This window comes from Dipodomys ordii, unplaced genomic scaffold (assembly GCF_000151885.1).
Source record: "Dipodomys ordii isolate 6190 unplaced genomic scaffold, Dord_2.0 Scaffold75, whole genome shotgun sequence".
NCBI lineage: Eukaryota > Metazoa > Chordata > Mammalia > Rodentia > Heteromyidae > Dipodomys > Dipodomys ordii.
The window spans coordinates 4,037,146-4,046,678 of record NW_012267291.1 but is presented as its reverse complement, the minus strand read 5'-3'; positions in this window follow the sequence as shown (position 1 = coordinate 4,046,678).

The following is a 9,533-nucleotide window of genomic DNA, read 5'->3' as shown; positions in this document are numbered from 1 at the left end:
TTCCTTCCTTCCTTCCTTCCTTCCTTCCTTCCTTCCTTCCTTCCTTCCTTCCCCTCCCGCCTTTCTCTTCTCCCAAGGCTTTTATTCTGTGGCTTGCAGCAGTTCTGCTAAAGTCAACTGCCCCCTAACGACTGCTTTAGGAGGGGTGGGGCGTGGCCCAGCCACCCAGGTTGCCTTCAGAATAGTCCTTTCTGGTGTCCTTCCTATAGTGCCACTCAGAGCATGAGGTGGGTTTGCATGGTAACTGGCTTGGGTTCCCCGCCCCCCACCCCAAGTTGGCCATAGCAAATAGAGGCTGAGGGAACCGGAGAAGATTAGACGCCGTGGGTAAGACACAAGAGCAGCTTCGCCTGAGAGGAGGGCACCCAGAGCAGCAGCAGGCTGGGGCCTCTGGAAGAAGGGAATGACGGGAAGTCACGGGGAGTCACGCTCAGCCTCAGAACCTGTGAGAGGGTGGCATTCATTGCTTCTTGTTATTGTGTCACAGTCCCCCGAAGCCAGTGCGGGAAGGATCAGCAAGGCGTTCTTCTGGGCCTGTGGGAGAGAATGGCCCAGGACGGTCCTTTCTTGAGCCGTACAGGTGTTCAAGCTGCTGTCTCAGAGTGCTGTGCCGATGAGGGATGAGACCCAACTCCCTCCCCGCACACACGCCAGCACCCCTCCCTGCACACGTCAGCATCCCTTAAAACCTTTCCACTCCCGCCTGCCTGCTGGTTGCGTGGGGGTCTTGTTTGTGATTAAGAGGTTATACATTTGCAAAGGAATGGAAACACATCTGGAGGTCGCAGCCATGGACCTGAGTTTTCAGAGTCCTCACGCTGGAGACAGGAAGAGATCTGTTTGCAGCGGGATTTTAGATATGGATTTTTTAAAACCATGTTCAGGTCTAGGGTATCAGGTCTTGTTTTTGTCTTCTCAAAATGGCTACACTACTTGTGAACAACTGGCCAGTAAAGACAAGGTGGGAAGGGGGGGAGGAAAGGGAAAAGCTCCCCTGCCACCCCCAGCTCTCGGAGGGCTTGTGTCCAAGTAGCAAGAGGCTCTGTTTTGTTTTTTAATGATGATGAAGTAGAGACTCGAGGCAGACTACAGAGACTGAAGGGAGGGCAGGAGTATCCGAGAGAAGAAACAAGTCCTAGCGGAAATTTAATGGGCTGACAGACACTCAGAGAACAGTTGAATCTCAGCGTTTGCACAAGCTTGAACATTTATTAGGCTTGAACATTTATTACTGAGGGCTCTGTGCTAAGTGCTTGGCTGGGAATAGACCATGAAACTTCTGGGCAGACAGGCGCCGGTGACTCACGCCTGTAATCCCAGCTACTCAGTAGGCTGAGCTCTGAGGATCGTGGTTGGAAGGCAGCCTGAGCAGAAGAGTCTCTGAGACTCTTATTTCCAATGAACCAACAACTTTGCAAACTGTACCCATATTCGGTTCTTTCCATCACTATTGGCCGGGGCTCTGCCAGTGACTGTCAATAACACAGGAGCTTGGTCCCAGGTAGTCGATTCTGGAGGGGATCCCAGAAAGATGGTGACCCCCCAGAAGCACAGAGGGAGAGAGTGTGCTTGTGATACCATGACCGCGGTGGCTATAATGTCCCTGCGTGGAAGGGGGGCTTCGTGGGAGCGTGCAGTCTGCACCTCACATCTGCCCTCTAAGAACTAGAGATGCTGCAGTTAGTTTTCTGCCAACTCCTACCCCTCACAGGATGAGGGCTGCCTCTGGGGGTGTGGAACCCCAGCTGTTCCTCAGTGTCCGCAGGCGGGCTATAGAAGCTCCTTCAGTCCCTGCAGAAAGCCAGGAAGAAAAGCAAGAACCCAGGGCCTTTGAGGTGGGAAGCCCAGAGTGCTGACATGACAGGGGGCGGGCCACCCAGGGCATCTGTTACTATGGCAACCAGCTGGTAGCATAAGTAGATACAGCAGGAAAACTCCTCCCCAGAAATCCCCATGTACTCCATAATGGGATGCACATCCTTCTTTTCTTTTTTCTTTTCCTTTCCTTTCTCTTTCCTCCTCCTCCTCCTCCTCTTCCTCCTCCTTCTCCTCTTCTTCCTCCTCTTCCTCTTCCTCCTCTTCCTCCTCTTCCACCTCTTCTTCCTCCTACTTTTCCAACTTCCTTCTCCTCTTCTTCAACTTCCTCCTTCTCCTTCAGCTTCTTCCTCCTTCTCCCCTTCCCACCCCCCACCAACCAGTTGTCACAAAGAGGAGCGTGGGGGTGTAGTGTCGCCATTGGGCCCATAAGGAGCAAGCTGGGTTCTACCTTGGACACACATGCTGGTACCCTTGCTCACCTGTGATGCACACTGCTCTCTTGGACCCTGTGCTCACATACTTTAAGCAACTATTTCATTTCCACTGCTCAGCATCTCTCTAGACACATGCCTTTAGTATCCAAATGCTACAGAGGGGGTAAACTGAGGCCTAAAGAGGCAAAGGAACTGTGCAAGACTTCACAGCCGTGGGTCAGGTTGTGGACTCTCTTGGGTAGTTGACTGAACCAAATGCTTACTAACACTTGAAAAATAATGTGTCCCTTGAAGAGCTAAATCCACTTCAAGGCTTTATCTACGTGAGTATTATAATCATTACGTCTGTTTGAACAGAAAATGAGGCAGTTCATAACCTCTCGCGGACGGCTAATTCACTCAGTACATATTATTTGAACTGAGTTTGCACTTGAGCCTATCAGAAGCCACCGTCACTGAGATCTTTCTATGGCTCCCTATGGCCCTGCAGAAAGAGAGTTTGGGTGTCGTGGTGCATTCTGGGAATTAAACTCAGGGCCAGGCTCCTGCTGCGCCTGCTACCTAACCACAGCTGCACCTCAGTGCTTGGAGTTTGTTGCAGCTTCTTACAGTGGACTCCTTCTGTGTGCACTGGACAGTCAGGCCTGGGCTGCCTCTCTAGGCCCCACCCTCTGTCCACCCAGCCCAGCCCAGCCCAGCCTGCACAGCTACTGGCTATTCACTCTACGGTCTCTATGTCTTGCCACTTGCTTGTTTCATTGGGAAGGAAGACCAGCCTTCCTTCTACTTTGTGTGTTAGTTCTACTGTCCCTTCTGTAAATGGCCAATTTGTGCCCGTGTAGTCTTGAAGCAGTGCCTTCTTGAGACCACTGTGTGTTGCCTGCCTGTCTCTCCTACAGGCGTGCACAACCTTGGGTGAGGTTGCTTTTCTTCTAAGCCGTAGGGTTCTGGGTTAGCTTCTCCTATCTGGGCACCTTTGGGCTGGTCTTTGGCCCAAACAATGAACTGGGGCTCCATGAAGTGGTTTCTGTACCTAGCCCAGTGCTCTTCAATGCTTTTCCCTGCCTTGGAGCTGTGGGGCTGGCTTGCTGTGATGCAGGTGATGGGTGCCACTCCAGGGTTTGTTCTGTAGGTCTGGATAGGGATTGGAGAAGAGAGGGATCATGAGACAGACAAGAGCTCCAGATCTTGCTAAGTGCCACATTCTAGAGAGCAGGCTTCCTCCAGGCGCGGGCCCTGCCGGGCTGAATCTTGTGGGAATGGTTGACTCAGGCAGTGCTTCGCCTTAAAAAACAAACAACCCCAACAATACTGCTTCTTGCTTTCTTGTTAATTTCATCATTGCAGTTGTCTTCTCAACACTGACTTGGTCAAAAAGGTCAACTGAAACAGATGACATGAATCTCTGGCCTGTTAACAACAGGAGTTCTGCATGTTGCATACTTTCAGGATGAAGTCAACCCACAGAACAAGGTGAGCAGAGGTTCAGAGTCCCAGAGGCAGGCTGTGACATGACCCTTAGTGTGGAGACCAGTCAGAACAGAGCCTCAGAGAACCAAAGCCAAGCATCTACAGATGAAACGGTACATAGCCATACTGTCATAATTATCGGTAGTCAACTTGAGTGGGAGTTTCTGATCGTTGGTGCTTAAAGTCTCAGATGCTGGAAGGTGTCATTTGCTACGCGTTTATTACATAGCAGTGTTTGAATGGGCCATCTCACTCCAAGCTCACAGTAACTCACCCGTGGACACCATGGCTTTCCTATGGTTGACAGAGGAAATAGAGGGGAAAGCCGACTGGTTCTCCTCATGGCGGTGGTCAGGGAGGGCTAGGCTCACTTTCTGGACCATGGAAGGCCAGCAAGGGTGACATCAGCACTCTTCAGTGACGCCAGCTTAAATGCTTTGCCACCATGCTTTCTTCCTGGAGCTTCTTCAAAGGTGGAACAGAGAAGAATGGAAAGACTAACCCAATCCACTCATCTTTGTTTGGATGGCTGGGGGGGTCAGAGAACGCAATTGCCTAATTTGGTTTTCTTGTTTCAGTTCCCTTGGTTAAACTTGACTGTATTCTAGAAGTTGATCAACAGACACTCTCCTAATGCCTTTCTGGCCTAGTTGTTTGGCTTTGCAATCATGGAATGGAGCCTGGTTCGAGAGCATGGAACCCCAGCTCCTGGAGCGCTCCTGGGCTGCTGGAGTTAGACAAGCCGTGTTTTAGTGGCAGTAAATAATGCAAGAAGGAGTTCCTCCTTGGTCAGCAGTACAGGTGAGCTCCGGGGCCATGTAGTCAAGAAAGTATGATTCCAAAGCCAGTGAGCCAGCACACACCCCTGCAGGTGCTGCGTGGCCCCATCGTGAAATGAGACAAAGGAAACAGCGAGATTCCACGGGGGCCACGTAGCATGAGCACAAGTGCATGCGGACCATGATGTCTCAGCTGGAAGTGTGGTTTCCTTCCCTGCTCCCGGCCTTGGCTTCTGCGCTGAGAGTGGGAAGGCTGGGATGGAGAGCCCGAGGCAGTGGAGGTGACAGAACTCACAGAGTTCCCCAGAAAGCCCATTCATGCAAAGAGCACCTTCCTCCTTCACTGGAGATCTGAATTACGACATGCATGTGGACTTTGCTGTTCAGTAAAAAATGGCTTTTCTTCTTAATGGAGCCCCTAATGTCTAGGGGGCCAGGGCCGCATCATTTCCACTGAGAGAATGAGCAGAGCCTTGACTACAGACAAGCCTGACTCTCCTCACCCTGTAAAACTGTATTCTTAAAAGGCTTAGACAGGTCTGGCTCCCCGGGTGACGCCTGTAATCCTGGCTACTCAGGAGGCTGAGATACAAGGATTGCACGTTGAAGCCATCCTGGGCAGGAAAGTCTGTGAGACTCTTCTCTCCCATGAATCACTAAACAGCCTGCAGCAGAGCTGTGGCTCAAGTGGTAGAGTGCCAATCTTGAGTGAAAAAGCTCAGAGACAGTGCCCAGGTCTGGTCCTGAGTTCAAGCCCTAGGACTACCACCAAGATAAAAAAAAAAAAAACCACCAAAAACGCGTAGAGAGTAGCAATGAGGGAGTGGTGTGGAGCCGTGGCATGTGCATACCACCAAACACAGCCCTGAAGGCAGACAAGGGAACCGTTGGCACAACTTCCCTATCCTTCCCTTTAAGAGAGGTAGGGGAGATGATTTCATTCTAAAAATCTAATTAATCAGTGATGGTGATGATGATTATCTGCAGTGTTGTGGAGGAAACATAGTGTTTGGCTTGTACTAGGCAAGCACTGAGCTATACCCTTGGCCTGGCTTTCTCTCCCTCCCTCCCTCCCTCCTTTCCTCCCTCTCTCCCTCCCTTCCTTCCTTGGGGTTACTAGCATTTGAACCCAGGGCCTCACATTTCCTAGGCAGGAGCTCTATCACTTGAGTGGTACCTCCAGGCCATTTTGCTTTAGTAATTTTTTTTTTTAGCCAGAATCTCCATTTTTGCCTTCAGAAGCTGGCCTAGAACTTCTGTCCTTCTCCTCATCCCTCCCGTGTAGCTGGGGTGACAGATGTGTACCACCAGACTTATGACCAGCTTCTTTAGTGAGATGGTGTCTTACCTTTTGCCCAGACTGGCTTCAACTTTAATCCTCCTGATCTCTGTCTCCCCAGGGGCTGGGCTGAGCCACTGTGCCAGCTCGAGTTTGTTTCTTAGGACCCAGGACCAGCTGTGCGCTTGCACAAGGAGCCAGTGGGCCCACTATGGCTTCCACAGAAGTTAACTTAATGGGAGCCAGAGTGCCCAAACTGTTTGCAGTACACGCGGGCAATCCAACTGCTGTGTGTGTGAGTGTGTGTGAGTGTGAGAGAGACAGAGAGACAGAGAGAGACAGAGAGAGACAGACAGAGAGACGGGGCTCTCATGGTCTCCCTCCCTGGCCAGCATCTCTTTAGGGATGTGGCTTCTGCTTCCCGGTGAAGGATTCAGGAGCAGCCTCACGGGTTGCTGAGAACAACTGTTCCTTTAAACCAATTCTTTTATGGATACCAGCCAAAGTCACAGTCAGCTGGAACCAGTGTGTGTGTGTGTGTGTGTGTGTGTGTGTGTGTGTGTGTGTGTGTGTGCATGTGCGTGCGTGCGCGTGCACAGGGGCATGGCCAGTGGTCCAGCTCGCTACCTCCACTCCTGGAAAGCCCACATCTTCCTGGCCTGGGAGAGGATGCGCTTCCCTGGGGACCTGGAAACAAACCAGCAGAGAAGTAAGGAGTGAGCAGAGCTCCGAGGACACCTCTGCCCTCCAGGCTGGGCCGGCAGCCGCGGCCTTTCTCCCGCCGTGCTGCCTGCTGCCTGCCTTTCCCTGCTGTTTCGCCCTGCCGAGGGGCTTGGCCACATTTGGAAATCTTCCACCCCAGCCTCAATCTGTCTGTATCCTAAGGGCTTCCTGAGCTCCCAAGGGAAATTAGTATTTCCCGTGAATGCATCAGAAATGCAATCACCTCTCAACCACACACACACAACACATGCGCACATATCGCACACACGTACACACCAAGTACACATAAACACACAACATACCCAGCACACACACCACATACATACCACAGACCACACACATATCACACACACACCATACATACACTACACACACATTACATACCACATATATACATGCCACACAGAAACCACGTATACCACACAAGACACCACACACATGCCAAACACATACCACATAAACACATATACCACACATACCAAACACACTCACCACATACACAGACACACCACACAAACACACATACCACACACAGTACATAAGCATACCATATAAATCACACACCAAACATACAAACACACAGCCCCCACACACAAACATACCACACACATACTGCACACATATCACACACACAAACACGCATACCACACATACCAAACACAACACACACAAACGTATCACACAAATCATACATATACTGCAGACATACCACACAAACATATCACACAAGTCATATACATACACACAAACAACACAAACACACATACCACACACCAAATACACATTCAGAAACATACAACACACAAACATGCATACCACAGACACCACCCAGCAAATACATGAACATATAGAAACACACAATGCATGCAGCCCACACAAACATGCACACCACACACATTACACAACACATAAAACACACATGCCATACACATCACCCCCAGACACACACACACACACACACACACACACAATCCACATCAGAAAGGTGGGTGTGATGCTTGCTTCTCTGACTACAGGTGGGTTTACACTCCCATCAGTGAGTCATTTAGGGGTTTAAAAAACCAAAAAAGGCACACAAGCATTTCGTTAAGAGGTCCTCCTCCTCTTTGTCCAAGGGGTGGGGGGTGGGGGAACTGCAGGTGTACCCCCCACTGGCATTCTTTGCCAAGAGGCTCAGCACAAACCCTCTTTTTGTTTGTTTTTTTCCTGTTTTGTTTCTGGGAAGGGGGAGGGGCTGGTCCTTCAATCTGCTTCTGGCTCTGTCTGACATTTCTCCTGGAGCCCAGCGAGGTGAAACTGGCAAATGACACTGTCACTTTCCTAAGGGACCTGGGGACCGGGGCTCACTGAAGGTGGCAGCAAGCGCCCCCCCCCCCAGGGGTTTCCAGACAAAGGGGTCGCCAGCTGCCTCATTTCCTAGACTCGGCCTCTTTCAGTAATGACGGCGCAGTGGATGGACAGTCACCCTTCGGGCGGCCCTCCGGGGCCTTTCCTGCCCAGTGGCCAGTGGAGCACTCCACTGGGAAGTGGCTCAAGGAGCTCTTATGGGGCCGGGTGCCACCTCCTCATCTGGTCAGCAGGGTGAGGGCTGGGACCTGACTGCTGCCCACTCTGTCTTTAAAATCTAGAACTCAGCGGGTGCATGCTGGGAGACAGCAAACCACCAAATCTAAATCTGTATTTAGAAGACCTTCCTTCCTTCCTTCCTTCCTTTTCCTTCCTTCCTTCCTTCCTTCCTTCCTTCCTTCCTTTCTTCCTTTTTTCTCTTTTTCTTTCTCTCCTTCCTTCCTTTCTTCTTTCTTTCTTCTCTTTCTTTTTCTTGCTCTCCTTCCTTCCTCCCTTCTTTCCTTCCTTCCTTTTCTCTTCCTTCCTTCTCATGAGCTTTCCTGCTAGGGCTGGCTTTGAACCCTGATCTTCAGATCTCAACCTCCTGAGTAGCCAGGATTACAGGCATAAGCTACCAACACCTGCTGAGACTGGTCTTTTCTGGACCTAGCCCCCAAATGTCTTTTTGTCAAAGGTGACCCCCCTCCCCCACCGTGTGCTAGGACCATGCATTCATTCAGTGATCATTTCTACTATCTGGGAAGTGGTTGCACAACTGATGGATGTATTTGTGTGAGCCAATATGCATGTGTGGCTCTGTGCTCCTTGCACGTCTGTGTGCGTGCACAGGTCCATTCCTGCAGACAGTATGCATGTGCAAAGGATGGTTGTAGATTCACCTGAATGTGTGTGTGTGTGTGTGTAGTGGACATCATCCATGCATGTACACTCTGCTCAAGAATCTCAGCTCTTCAGGTTATTTATTGGCCTTGCTGCCCCTCCTACCTCCCAGGGCAGGCAGGCTATGACTCAACTCCAGGGGACACAGGGTGGGTCCCCTGTCCTCAAGGTAAAACCAGATGCATGATGCAATTTATGCACCAGCTGAGGCCAGCTCTTGCCCCTCCCCCCCTGCTCTCTTCTTCTCCCCCCTTCCTGTTCTTTCCCTAAGCTTGTTCCCAGCTATGACACCAGTGAATTCCTCTTGTAGCCTGGCCTATGACAGCATTTTTCTGAACGTTCTCTCTGCAAGGAAACCCAGGCAGATGTGGGAGAGCATTACCTCCAGAAAGAACAATGGAGGTGAAGATCAAGCTGTAACAGCGATCTGCTTTAAAAGTTGACCATCAAAAGATTCTGGAGAAGGACATGTAGTTTTTTTTTTAATTCTCATTATTAAATCAGAAAAAGAAAGGTACAGTATACTCGCCTGCCAGTCATTTTAATGGACTCACGGTCCTGTTTAGTCCTCTGTACAGGAATTGGGGACAAAAAATTGAAAAACAAAAAGCAACCCTTAGGTATGTGAATAATCTGTAAATGTTTATTAATTGGAGTTATAAGGAGGTTTTTTAAATCAGAGAACCTGAGAACATTAGGAAATTACAGACAGACTCGTGATAAGTGTCAGACAGAACATATGAAGCCAGCCCTTCCGCCATCTGAGAAGCATTCAATCTTTGTTAGGGATTCTGGTGGCAGATT